Raw genomic sequence first — 14,614 nt, forward strand, 5'->3', positions numbered from 1 at the left:
TCATGACATGGACACAACTGAAGTGTCCTATGATAGATGATTGGCTAAAGAAGTAGTGGTACATATATTCAATGGAATATTACTTAGCCATAAGAAGAGATGAAATACTGCCATTTGTGACAGCATAAATGGAACTCAAGATAATCATGCTAAGTGAAAAAAGGCAGACACAAAAAGTTGAAAATCACATGGTATTACTTATATGTGGCATATAAACCTAAAAGCAACAAATGAGCAGGACAAACAGAGACTCATGGGCATGGACTATAGACTAGTGGTTATCAGAGGATTATAGACTTGTGGTTACTAGTAGGAGGGGGAAGGAGAGGGGAGGTAGACAGGGAAAGTGGTTCAAATATAGGGAGTTAGGAGGAGAGTGAAGTGGGTTAAGAGGATCAAATATGTGGTAGCTGAAGGAAACTGGACTTTGGGTGGTAAACACACAATAGAATATGCAGATGTCAAGTGATAACGTACACCTGAAAATTATATAATTGTATTAACCAATGTTACCTCAAGAAACTTAGTTAAAAAAATAAAAAATAAAATCGATTAATGCCTAACCCATAAAGAACAGATATGCAATTTCTTAGTGGATAAATCTAATTCTTGAGAACACCAGCAACATTTAACATTGTATTTTTACTAAAAAAAAAAAAGGTGCAGAATTTTACTGAGAAGACATAGAGAAAATATATTGAGATTAAGGGACAAAATTTCTTGCCATTTATAGTCAAATAAATCATTTACAGCATATAGTGGTCTACTGCATTTGACGTTGTTGATTGCTCTCTTCATCTTGAAATTCTCTTTGTGTTCACACTGACCATTTCTCTCTCTCTTTTTTCTCCTCTTGGAGAAAATGGTGTATTTATTTTAATTTATTTTTTTTGAAAAATACGCATAACATAGTATTTATTATCTTAACCATTTTAAGAATACAGTTCAGTGGTATTAAGTACATTCATATTTTTGTGCAACTATAACCACTATTCATATCCAGAAATCTTTATCTTGCAAAACTAAAACTGTACCCGTTAAATAACTCCCGTTTCTCTCTCCTTCCAGCTCTTGGCATTTACCATTTACTCTCTATCTCTATAATTTTGACTTCTTTAAGTACTTCATATAAGTGGATCATACAATATTTGTCTTTTTGTGGCTGACTTATTTCACTTAGCATAATGTCCTCAAGATACATTCATGTTGTAGTATATGTCAGAATTTCCATTTGGGACAACATGGGTGGATCTTGAGGTAATTTTGCTAAGCAAAATAAGTCAGACAGAAAAAGTGGATATAAAACTGAAAGCAATAAACAAACATGAGAAACAGAGATTCATGGACATGGACTATGGATTAATGGTTACCAGAGGGAAGAGGAGAAGGAGAGAAGTATAGGGGTCAAATGAGTCAAATATTTAGTGACAGAAAGAAATCTAACTTTGGATGTGAACACACAATACAATATATGTATAACATACTGTTAAATCATACACTTGAAACATTTGGTTCTATTAATCAATGTCACTCCAGTAATTTTTAACAACAAAAAAGAATTTCTCTACAATTTAAAGCTTAGGTATTGATTTATCAGCAGATACTTGGGTTATTTCCATGTTTTAGCTATTATGAATAATGCGTGTAGAACACGGTGCACAAATGTCTCTTCAGGACCCTGCTTTCAATCCTTTAAGGTATACACCCAGAAATGGAATTGCTGGATCATATGGTAATTTTATTTTTTAATTTTTTGAAAAATGAACATATTCTTTTCTATACCTACACCACTTTACATTCCCATCAACAGTGCAAAAGGGTTCTGATTTCTCCATATCCTTGCATCCTCATTGAGTGTGAGTTGATGTCTTACTGTGCATTTTATTTTCATTTTCTTAATGATTAGTAATATCTTAAGTATCTTTTTATTTGCTTATTAGTTATTCATATGTCTTCTTTGGAGAAATGTCTATTCAAGTCCTTTACCCATTTTTTAATAAAATAGCTTGCTTTTATTGTTGAGCTTTAGTATTTCTCTATAATCTGGATATTCATTTTTTTCCTCTCTTTTATGAACATTTATTTCTTCTTTCATCCCTTAAATGAGTATTTGTCTAAGTATGGTCTGCAAACTATGTAATCATAGTCACTTGTTATGTGTGTCTGGAATGCACAATCTTCGAATATGCCACTCTAACTTTTGAATCAGTCACTAGACTAGAATGGTGTATTTTTATAAACTTTCTGAGTGAAACTTCACAAGTATTAAAATTTGAAAACTATTTTCTTAAATGTTTAACTTTTCCGGGGTTTCTTTCCCAGTTAACTATTTTCAATTTTATGATTTAAGTACCAGCTACTGATATGCTGAAAACTTTCAAAGGTATTATTCCAGTACTGATCATTTATTTTCATATAACCAGTAGACCTAACACCTCAAAGTCAACATTTGCAAAAGTTAATTTACCATCTTTCCCCCAAACTTGCTCTTTCATCTATTGTTTCCATCAGTAGCACCGTCATCCATCTAGTCATTAAAGTTAAAAAGTTTAAAAAACTAGAAATGATACTTGATTTTCCCCTCTGCTTTACCCCTCTCTCCAACCAATCTTTCAATACATTCAACAGATTTTACTTTGAATTATTTCTCAAAAACCCTTTCTTCTCTGATTCATCTGTCACTGATACAGTTTAGTCCTGTACCACATCTCAGCTGGGTCACCTTTTCTCTCTTATTTTATAACCATCTCCTCTACAGTCTCCAGTTTGGCTTTTCTAAAGGCAAAGTATTTCAGCTCAGGATCCAACAGGAAACAATAGACATTTTCAAAATAAGGTAATTCTAGGAAGCTTTTTCACAAAGAGACAATTTCCACAGGTTTTGGTGTGGAAAAACTGATCACGACTGATGGTATAATAATCTGGTCAAGTAGTTATCACCTATAGGCTTCATGGGATGAGATGAGGGAATGGTTATTGCATCTGAAAGAATTAATTTGGTAGAGCTGACTAATTTGAAAAAGTAGAGACCTTTGATTAATTGAGGGACACCCCAAGCCAAGGTGTGTCTAGTTCATACCAGATAAACACCCTGTCTTCATTCCCACTCTCCCTCTGATCTCCTAACTGGGGTTGCTATTGACCAAATCCAACTCTAAATCAGAAGGCATGATAATCCCTTGATGCAGTTTATACTGGTTAGTCTCCAGGGCAGAGCATAGAATTGAGAAAGGTGGAAAATGGATTTGGAAAGTCAGTGGAACAATCCAGCACACAGATCTTACAGTATAGCTCCATTGCTTATAAACATTTGGACTCCCCCATCTCCTATTAGGTAAAACTTCTGTTTTTTAAAATGAAACACAAAGTATTCTTTATTGCCTCATTGCCCCTTTGACCGGCAGTCTCTGCCTGGCTTACAGAATGCAAATTGCTTGTTTTTCCACATTAAATTTCTAGTATTTCTCACCTCTATTTTTTGGTTTAAGTCTTTCCTTCTAGAGGAAATGCTCTCTTCCACCCTCCAATTTTTCCCAAGAAACAGCTCAGCCACACCCCTGACCAATATCACTCTCCTTATCTTTTACAGAATCCTGATTTGTCTAGTTATGGTTCTCAGTGTTGTCTGAATCTCTCTATGATCGATTGTATCACATTTATTTATTATTATCTATTTATGTGTTTCTCTCCTGAACCCAGATCTGAATTCCTTGAATAATGAAATAACATTTTATACATGTTTATAGTTTCAAGATTAATCCCAGTACCTATTGGTTAAAAAAAAAAATAAATTAGTAATTGCTCTCTGTCTTTTTATCTCGCTATGCATGTGCTAATAGTCAAAGGAATCACTTTCAGATTTCTAACAAATGGTGTGCATCTAAGTACCTCTCAGTGGGGCTGCAGCCAACATTAATACTAAAGTGGGAAGTAATGGCCAATTTTGTTTCCTCTGTAATGGAAATTGATGGAAGGAAGGTTCACTGTGGATAATTAGATTGATTTTAGTTTTACCACTTTAATATCTAGACAATTCTTGAAAGTGAGTGTTGTAATTACAGAAAGACAAGCTGATAGAGAAAGCCATTCTTTATTTTTCACTCTCCTAACTAGAGTCAATGTACTGGTAAAAAGACTTTCTTAATTCTTCTTCTATTTCTCATTCTCTGTAAATCATCCTTATGAGTTGTATTTTTGTCTTTAATTAACATCTTATCCATGTAGATTGAAATATGGAAGATTGAGGCCATAAGGACACACAGAATCAATCAATGTATGAAGTGATTTTCATTTAACACTTTTAGGATATATATCTTGACTATAATGTAACTTACCAAGAAGTATAAAGCACACTTCTATTCTGAATTCCGGAAACTTACAATAAGTTACCTCTGTAAAAAGATAAGTGGTTATTAGAAGGGAGACATCGTTTTACAAATTCTGCTTTCTACTAGGAGGGATTTTTCCTAAGCAGGCTCTCTTTCATTCTAAGCTCTCTGCCTCTGGAGAGAAGGTTGTATGTCAATTGTCTTAATGGCATGGTTAATTTGGAGCAGATAACGGCATATACCTCAGAAAGACTTTAGAATATAAAGGAATATTTGCCATCCCATTTGTGATATTTAGGATGGGTAAAGTCTCTCATTCATTGTAATGCTTTCAGTCAAATGAAGTGCCAAGGAAATAAATGCTGGCATCAACAACACAATCAATTATTTTTATGATGACAGTGTTTTAGGTGCTATTTAAAATTTTAGTTAGAAAAAGAAAAAAAACCCTCTTATTCACCTGTCTTTTTTTCTTTGCTATGGTGCAAAGCAATAAAAATATGATTTATGAAGGAGCCCATCCTTCATTTATATTGGCCAACAAAACAAATAGGAAAAGGAAAACAGGAAGCTCACTTAGAAAATTATAAAATTGCATCTTTGAATAGAAATGAGACTAAGAAATCACAATGTAAAGAATTGTGATATTCTTGAAGATAGAATTTGTATTCTCCATTGTTCCTGGCATAATGCTTTGCATATTGTTAGTACTTAGTAAATTTTTGTTGATTCTAATTAATTCAAAGCATATATTTCTGTGGTTTAAAATTGTTCATGAAAAAGTCTCAGGAAGAAACGTATTTATTTAGGCATCACATTGTACATTGGCATATGTGCAAATATATTTCCAATATCATGTCATACCTCATTAAAGCTAATTCTGTTTGAGTTTTAGTGAATCAAAAAGAAAATATATATATATAATGTTCTTTAAAAAGACCACAGATTTTACCCTGCATCCAATGATCTTGTAGTTCGATTGGTTTGCCAGTGGAAGGGATTAGATGTATGGCAATGCTTCTTTCTTTGCTGACGTCCTATAGAATTTTGTTTACATTGTTTTGTTGTAGAAGTTTGTTCACATGATTAGGTTAGTCAGCAGTAAAAATATAAAATTTAGAAATAACAATAGCTTTTCAGTAAGTAAACTGTTATTGGACAGAAATATAGACATTATAGTTAAAGACAATGGAACTAAATTTTGTTGTATGTTGCTACTTACTAGCTATGTGAGCTGAGGACAAGTTACTTAGCCTCTTCTGCCTTATCTGCATATGGGCATAGAAATATCATTCCTATTAGAGCTTTGTAAAGATCAAATGAGATCAAGTATATAAAGTTCTTTGTATGGTCTCCAACAGACAGTAATTACTCAATAATTGTAGCTATTATTATTAATAAATGATGCAAAAATACCTTGTAAATGGCAATAATTTAAAAAGGATTATTGAAGGCTTTTCTCTAACAAAGAGTAAGAATATAACCTAAGACGAAAGCTGGCTATTTTGACATTTCTAAAGAACTTGAAGAGTAGAAATGTATTTAATATGTTTAAAAAGAGAATATGTCAACATAGATAAAGGGCAGTAGAAAGAGCCATAGACAGTGCCCATCTAGGAGAAGACAAGAAAGGGCTCGCTGTGTCCCAGACACATCTCCTCTCTTTGATTCGCCAACTTTTATCCGACCATTCTTTCTTTTGGTGAGCCTTTTCTTTCTCTTTAGATTAGATTTAAGACCTCATATATATGTTGCTTTCCCTGTGTCATAACTATTTGGCATCCAAGTTATCTAACAAATAGCTTTCTCTTCCCTTCTTGAGTTCTGGATCAAATGAAAATTAAATAAAAGATTATGGCAGAGTAATAACCTCTATTGCTAATAAAGTTACATTGGAGAATGCAGCTTATATTTGCCATTGAGTGAACTTTCTAACCTGGACTTCAGAATTGGGACTATCTATACAGTCACTGGCAATATTGGATTGTTGAGCACAGGCCCCTCTTACCATACGGCAGATGAGAGCACATGCTCTTTTTAGGTAGATGAGCAAGTGAGAAAAGGTAAAGGAACTGGGGGTCACACATACCCAATATTTAATCCTAAATTCACCTTTTAGAAAATTTACTACTCCTCTCCAGGAGACAAATGAATGAGGAGACAAAGAAAATCCAAGAGGTTATGCTCACGAAGTTCCCTCCACATGAAAGAAAGTATCTAGGGTAAGAAGTAAATTCTTTCCCCCACCCACCTCAAACAATAATAGCATCATATCTTATTGTAATTACTTGATAAATTTCTTATTAGAATGTAAGTTCGTTAAGAAAAGGCATCAGTTTTATTGGTTTACTGTCATATCATTAATGCCAAGTACAGTGAATGACTTATGTTAGGTGCTCTATAGATATTGAGAAATAAGTGATTGAATAAATAAATCCAAAATTAATAAATAGGTCCAATCTCTTGGTTACTGTATCTGTGCTGTGTATTATATACATCAGGCTGTTATAAATCATGTCATTAAATGTTTAAATAATATTATCTTATTATCATATCTTATTATCTACTTGAACAAGAAATTGTTGTAAGCATTTTACATGTATTAACTCATCTTACATGTATCAGCTCTCACAATGATGCTAAAGGTAGGTATTGTTATCATTGTTTTTAAGGTATATGAACTGAGACAGGAAGTATTTTCCAAGGTCACATGCTAATAATTACAGACCTAGTTAATTTGATTCAACACTCACCAAAAACCTAATTACAATTTGGCTCCCATATCTTACAGAGAAAGAATAAGTGGGCCATAGAACTGGGTATCTGTTTATTTTGTTTTTCATTATAAATTAACATACAAGTATCACTCTGTAGAGGACTTCCTTGGTGGAAATGTGTTCCCAAGACTCAGCATCCTTTTATAGTTCTCCAGACCAAGTTTTTCAGCTACTTAATAAAAAAACTTTATTGTGTCTATTTTATCAAGTTAATGCCAGTTAATGTGACCTCTAGATGTCCCACTGGCTGTTTTTCCTCTGGCAACATAGCTATTTATTTCCAGGTCCATATAAAATCATCGAATTCACTGAATATTTAACTTATGTATCCATACAATTCTGTCTCCTCTACTATATGGCTGCATTTGTTCAAACAGGAACTAGATATGATTCATCTCTGTATCATCAGTGCCTTAAACTGATCTCAAGACGGAAGTTGCTCAATTTTTGTTTGAGTGAATGAGGAGTCTATAGTCTCTAATCTGAAATGGCTGTTTGGAGTTTGGAAATAAAAATGTCTTCAGAGTTTGAATAGAGTTTAGTTTTGTGCAAAACATATTGATTTGACTGGAATATATGTGTACTTTTGACTTCTTACTCTAACAAATGGACTAATTATCATATACATAATTTAAAAAACGTATTTGATCTCATAATTTATTAATTAAATAACTGATTTTGAGTATTTTCTATGTACTGAAAGTTTGCTGTAGAAGGACCAAAATGCTTTTAGTTTGAACAATTGAATAAAAGAGAATACAAGTTAGTTTATTATTAAGAGTTAAGATCTTGGTAAAGATAATTTGGTTAAAATACTTGACAAAAGTTCTTTAGAAATATTAGACTTTAGCTGCTTCTTAACAAATTGGAGGGATTGGGTAGGTCGAATAAATAAAAAGAATTCTAAGATGGTTTAAAAAAATAAAGAAGAGCAAAAAAGTAAGAATGAGGGTTGTACATATAGGGGGCCTGGTTCAAGATAATGCAAAGGCAATCAGACTAAAGGCAATCCAAACATAAGCAATCAGATTTGGCCAAGTGTTCCCAGAGCTTATCGTACTTCATTTATGTGATTTTTCTATTCACATCACTTGGAGGGAAAAAGACCCTTAGACTTACTATTTTTATAACATATGTGGACACAGAAAGTAGTTTTAGGTATGAATTCTGACCTAAACACCAACTATGTAAGCTTGGTTAGGCTGACTCACCTCTCTGAGTTTCTGCTTCCTCGTTTATTAAAAAAGGGGGCAAATTCTGATAGGTATGCATAAGGTTATAAAAATTAAATGAAATAAAAATGATCAAAAGTCCACTTTTACATTGGCTGTCACATAGTTGCAACTTGACTAGAGGCTACTCAGAGTATATTGTTTAATAATCAGTAGCACATTTCATTCTGCTGCTTGACACATCCTAGGGAGGCAAATAATAATTCATACTGTTCTATTTCACTTTACTTTCCACAATTTTCTGTTACCCTTTTCACAATGGAGCTATTGAGATGCTTCGTCTTTCTTCATATAAACAAAAGATGCTTTTCAATGTGAAAGTTGATAAACATCATCTTACCATGAATTACCCAAACCATTTCTTTCTTTCAGCTTTTTAGATCATAAAAAATAATAACAAAAATAATAAACATTATTCAGAATCATAAATCATTTAGTACTCTCATGTGGAAGGAAGAGAAAAAGAAATTCTAAAAGATCTGTATTCAAGTGTTTCTACTTATTGCTATTGGACTTTGAAGGAGGATCTTATTAAATCAAAATATAAGAATATTAAAGATTAAAAAAGCTTATTGGGTGTCTCAATGAATTATATCCAGGATGTTTAATTCCATTTGTTATATCATATTTTTAAAGCAAAAATATCACAGAAATAAATTATGTACATAGAATACATATGCTCAGATGGGTGCATTAACTTGCATTCCATTAGGAAAGTATTGGTGAATTATCTCACAACTAAAAGGTATTATTTTAGGTTATCATTATTTCCACAGTGCTCCCATAGGACTACCTAAATCAATAAACTTCCTTTAGCTCTTTGTTAACTTATTAACAGGGTATAAACTGGGTAGATCTAAGCTCAAAATGTAATGTATTTTTCTGTAATAATTTTTTTAAATAACTGAAAAAAGGAATGTGCTTTCTTCTTATATATGTTATTATGAAGTGAATTGTGTCCCCTTAATATTCATGTGTTTAAACCTTAAGCCTCAATGTGACTGTTATTTGGAGATAAGGCCTTTAAGGAGGTGATTAAAGTTAAATGAGATCATAGGAATGGAGCCATAATCTGATAGGATTGGTAAATTTACAAGAAGAAAATGAGATCACTCTCCCTCTCTCTCTTTGCACACACACACACACACAAAAGGCCTTGTGAGAACATAGTAAAAAGGTCTTGTGCAAACCAAGAAGAGAGGCCTCCCCAGAAACTAATCCTACTGATACATTCATCTTGGACTTTTAGCCTCCAGACTATGAGAAAAAAATTGGTATTGTTTAAGCCATTCAGTCTCTCTCTCTTTCTCTTTTTTTTATGGTAGCTTGAGTAGACTAATATATATTAAGATACTTCTCAGTATAATTTTAATTGTTGTATATAATAAATATTGAATTCTATTTTTGTAATGTCCATTCTAATAGTATATTCTAAAATAATGCACATTTTTTATTTTACAGAGTCTAAATAGCTTCGCATTCTTAAAAGTAAAAAATAATATTTCTGGGAGAAAGTATATGTAATTTGATAGAATTACTTCATTATAATTGTAAATCCATCTAACAGCCAATTAGGTGTATAGAACAATCTTATATTGATGTACAATTTTGTCTAAAGCCAGTACATGATTAAAACATAGTGGATGATTTCCTAATAGTACTTGATTATAATTATAATAATTTCAACTTGATACACATTCTCTTTTCATGAATTCTTTCCTGAATTCTTTATTAGAGTTTAGATAATAAATCCCAATGTGCTACAAGGACCAATTTGCTTTCAAGAGTTTTGTCTTTGTCTTTTTGAATGTATATAGACTGATTACTTCCCAGTAATGTCTAGGAGACAAATGCCAACCATTCTAGGTATATTTTTCTCATGTTTCTTCAGTGCATGCTTTGTCTGAATAAGAACAAGATTGTAGCTCTTTTAAAGAACTGCATTGTAATCAATGGTCGGTAGTGGGCACAAATTTGGACAATAAAATAATATTTTCTCTTAGCTTTAGGATTATGCCATAAGCATAATCAGATCTCCAACTAGAACTTGCACACTTAAGTCTATCTTTTCCAACCCCAAAGCTCACTGAAGTTACCTCATTTCTAGAAGTCTAGAGCTACAGGTTGGGGAATTCTGGAGAAGAAATCCACAGAAAAACTCTTTTCATTCTTCGTTCTATTTCTTTGGATTTCACTTTCAATGTTATAGGTGCTCCTGGCTCCTTCATGTGCTTATGTTGAAACATTGAAAGAACACTCAAATTCCTAAATGAAAATTCACACCATTTCAGATATTTCTAGGTCATAAAATGAAAGCATTATAACACTGCAAAAATTATGCCCAGCTCCAAGAATATCAAAGATTTGTGATATTTCTTTTGGGCAGCCCAATAACATGTCAGGAATTGAAACTGAAGAAATACCTGTTTTCCTATGGACGACCCCATGTCATCTCCAAGGGTTTCTCTAATAGTTCTCTATTCAGATTAAGCTTCAGCTTCTGTCTCCATGTCAGGACCTGACAGTTGATTTCCTTGACCTATAAAAGACCATCTGTGTTTTTTAAAAAAATACACAGAAGAGGACTGGGCAGAGATTAAACATTCAAATATTTATTGATGGAAGATTTGATTAAGCACAACACTTATGAAGTTTCCAAATTTAGTTCTGTAAGTGGTCCAGAGAACAGATGGATGTGTTCCATGCAGCATCAATTTTTAAAGTGTTCAAATATAAATCTGAAAAGTCTGAAGATACACATACACACACATATAATGAGAATTGAGCTTTACAGTTACCACTCTTTGTTTCCATTCTTCACTCTTCACTTTCCAGATCCCTTAATACATTGCAAATCCTTTTCTGTGGTATTATGAGAAGAGAAAGAGAAATTATACTTGCTATTTTTCTATCATTTACCTTTTTTTTTTTTTTTTAACCAGAGACAATTTTCACAATTGGCTTCATTTCACATGCTCACCAAATAAGTGAATGTAACAAAAAATAAATAAATATTGTACAATTTAAATCTTTGTCTAGAGCAATGTAAAAGAAAGTTTAGTAAGGGACGATGATCCCAAACACTTAAAACTAAATATGGCCAGAAAGAACATTAGTGTTGATTAATGGAATTATCTGAATGCTTAAATTTTACATAAAGATAAAAGCCAACTTCTCTTATTCAGCAGAACAAGATTCATCTAAATTCTCACCTTAATAAATGGGGCCTCCTAAAAGAAGCCAAAAAGAATAAACGGTAATTAAATGCTAATTTTGCAGAGTTAAAATTACTGCAAATCACATGCAAATTGGAAAGATAAGTAAATGATCTTTCTCTGTGCAATTCCTGGTACCATTATCTGAATGTTCTTTATGTTGTATTCAGAGAGCACGGTCAGGACTCTGGGCCAACAGCAGCCTGTCATTTCAGGGATTTGGAGTTCACTGTTGTCAGGGCAAATAGTAGCCTTGGTTGATAAAAGCTTGAACTAACCAGTAACAGTGGGAAAAAAGAGAAGAAAATAGGTATGAGAATATTTAGAGGTAGAATTAATAATCTTTGCTTGTCAAATTATCAAAAACAGTCTTCTCTAAAACAGAAGTCATATAATATATGAAAATGTCACCTTAATTTAAAGATTTTAAAAAGAAGTACTACAAAAGAGAGAATTGATCTCAGTTAAAGTGATGTGAATTTTGTATTTAAAAACTTTTATTCAAGATCCTTGCCACTTCCATGGTAATGTAGCCAATTTCAATAATTATGTAGCTTTTCTAAACAAATACTTATTTTACTAAATATAGGTTTCTTTTGCTACTTGTTTTCTACTTCCTCAGAGATTCTGTGTCTTCTGAGCAATAATCAGGTGTTAGTTACTCTCCATCAGCACCTAACCCTTCTTACCCTGCTATGGGTGACAGAATTCTGACTTCTGTGGATTGCATCACATATACTCCCTTATCCTCTGTTCAGTTAATGAGTGTACCAGTAGGAGATTGGTGGATGAGAGGAGAATGAGGTCAGAGTATGTATTTTCCCCACTCATGTGTGGGGCTGTGGTTTGACAGTTGCAACATTCCTCTACCTAGAGCCACAGTTCCTATTGGACCCTCTCCCACCACTACCGCTCTTGTTGACTTCTCATGACAGCAACATCTCTTCGCCTCTCCAGATTAGAGATGGAAACAACTTCTGGTTTTAGAGTTTCTAATGTTTCTTCTTCTCTAGTTGGTACCTATAACCCTCCCCACAATTTTGTAAATAGTCCCTTCATTAAACTGCTTTAGTTATCACTTCCAGATGTGTGGCAAGGATCCTGATTGATAAAACTATTCATAGTTAAAAAGCATTATTAAATCACCATTTTTTCTTTAAGGTAAGTGTAAAGGTAATTGGTTCTGTTTTTTTAAATTCACTATTCTCACTTCTCCCCCAGCCTTTTTTTTTTTTTTTTTTTTTTGCATTCACTTCATTTTCTCCTCCTCAAATAGTCTCCTCCCAATGTGGGTTTTTGGATCCTCCCAATGTGGGTTTTTTTTTTTTTATTTATGCTCCTGCAGCCCTTTTATATATACTATATGTTGGCATTTAGCATTCCTATTGTATTTAATCATTTAATAATTTATATGCCTTTCTCTTCTCCTTAAAGATTCTTCTGCCTTATTTATCATTGTATTCCTAGAATTTGAATGATGCCTATGAAAACTGGTGCTCAGGAAATGTTTAGTGAATGAGTTAATATCTAGAGATGAGTTGCCTAAGAGTGAACATAACTCTGTGGCTCTAATGGTGTTATAGAAAATAGATGGATTATCTCACGATGGAATAACATAGTGATTAGAAACGTGGTTTTTTTGTCCAAACTATCTTGTTTGAATCTAGTCTCTACCATTTTCCCTAGTCAGGGAACTTGAAAATACTTATCCTCTTAACACTATAGTTTCTTTATGATAATGACATTACTTATTTAAAAGATTGTTGGGTGGATTAAATGAGTTAAATATACAAAGTGCTTCAGACTGTGTCTGGTTACAGAAATATTAATAATAAGGCTACATATTTTCTACTGTATTTGCTACTTTTAATATCTTCTATCATATGTACCGATGAGGATAGAGTTAAAATATCAGATTTATGGTAGGCAAAAAGGATATTTCAGAACTAATTGTAAACTGGACATTATCAGAATCTTAGTATTTTCATTAAGAGTTTTGAACATACATAAAATTGATAATGTGAAATTGTTGGTCAAAAAACTTATTGTTAGGTTCTAAGAACCTAACAGAAGATTTTACCTTTGCTTGGGCAATGATCACAAGCCATAAGGCAACAGTATTTTAAAATAACTCCTATGGACATTTAATATCAGGTTGAATTGTGTTATATTTATTAGTGGAGTTTTTTCACGATAGTATTATTTCTTTTCTTTGAGTACTTGGAAGGCTTCTCACTTTGGTTTCCTAATTACAGATGCTATTCATTAATTTTCCAGAGACTTTTGAAGTATTAAGATAGGAGAATGGACAAAGCTTCCTGACGCTAAATCATTCAACTGTAATCATATTATTCTGACAACCATTTCTATCATAGTGGTTACTGGCAAAAGTTCTGAAGTCACATTTTGGGATTTAAAGCTGTTCCTCTTACCAGCAATTACATAAATTCATATTATGTAAATTCCCTCAATTTTAGTTCCTTCAAATGAAAAATGGAAATAATAATGGTATCTACTTCATAGAGTTATTGTGGGGATTAAGTGAGGTAATCATGTAAATTTCTTAGAAAAGGGCCTGACACAAATTAAGTGCTCAAATTGTTAAATATTATTGTTATTTTAAAAATTCTCTGAGAGAGTTTCGCACCAATTGTTGATTTGAAAGAGTAGGGACAACTTATCAATGAAAAATAAACTTAGTCATTTTTTTGGTAGTACTGTTTATATGTAAGATGTGTTTTAGGCAAGAATGAAGGACTACTTTGTCTTACCTTTCAAAGTGACTGTAAATGTGATTTATATATACCTCATTGATAAAACAATGCCCAAAAGAGTTATTTGAACTCTGACATTAAGATTACAAAATGATTAATAACAAAAAGGCTAGCTCTCTCAAGGAAATGTTTCGTATTTAGCTACTCAATGACAATGAAAAATTTCCATTTTTAGTTTAGTTAATTGATTATCTGTACTACACACACATAAGTAAAGCCTAGGTAATGTTATGAATGTGGTTCTCCTCTTTCACTGAACTATTTCTCCACTGCCTTGTAATCTATTAT

General features: G+C 32.6%; 1 long non-coding RNA gene across 4 annotated transcripts in view; it reads right to left on the reverse strand.

Annotated features, from left to right (window-relative positions):
* The window catches only part of LOC107497262, a 47,123-nt gene that overhangs the window by 14,672 nt on the left and 17,837 nt on the right, over window positions 1–14,614 (reverse strand). Inside the window, exons 3-5 of one of the 4 annotated variants that reach the window (XR_001593778.2) lie at window positions 11,136–11,199; window positions 10,761–10,876; window positions 4,335–4,391 (exon numbers count right to left, since the gene is read on the reverse strand). This is a non-coding gene — a long non-coding RNA (uncharacterized LOC107497262). Of the gene's footprint in view, window positions 1–4,334; window positions 4,392–10,760; window positions 11,559–14,614 lie in introns of those variants that run through there. The other 3 variants (XR_001593777.2, XR_001593776.2, XR_001593775.2) reach the window with 3 other exon arrangements.

This window comes from Rousettus aegyptiacus, unplaced genomic scaffold (assembly GCF_014176215.1).
Source record: "Rousettus aegyptiacus isolate mRouAeg1 unplaced genomic scaffold, mRouAeg1.p scaffold_m13_p_10, whole genome shotgun sequence".
NCBI lineage: Eukaryota > Metazoa > Chordata > Mammalia > Chiroptera > Pteropodidae > Rousettus > Rousettus aegyptiacus.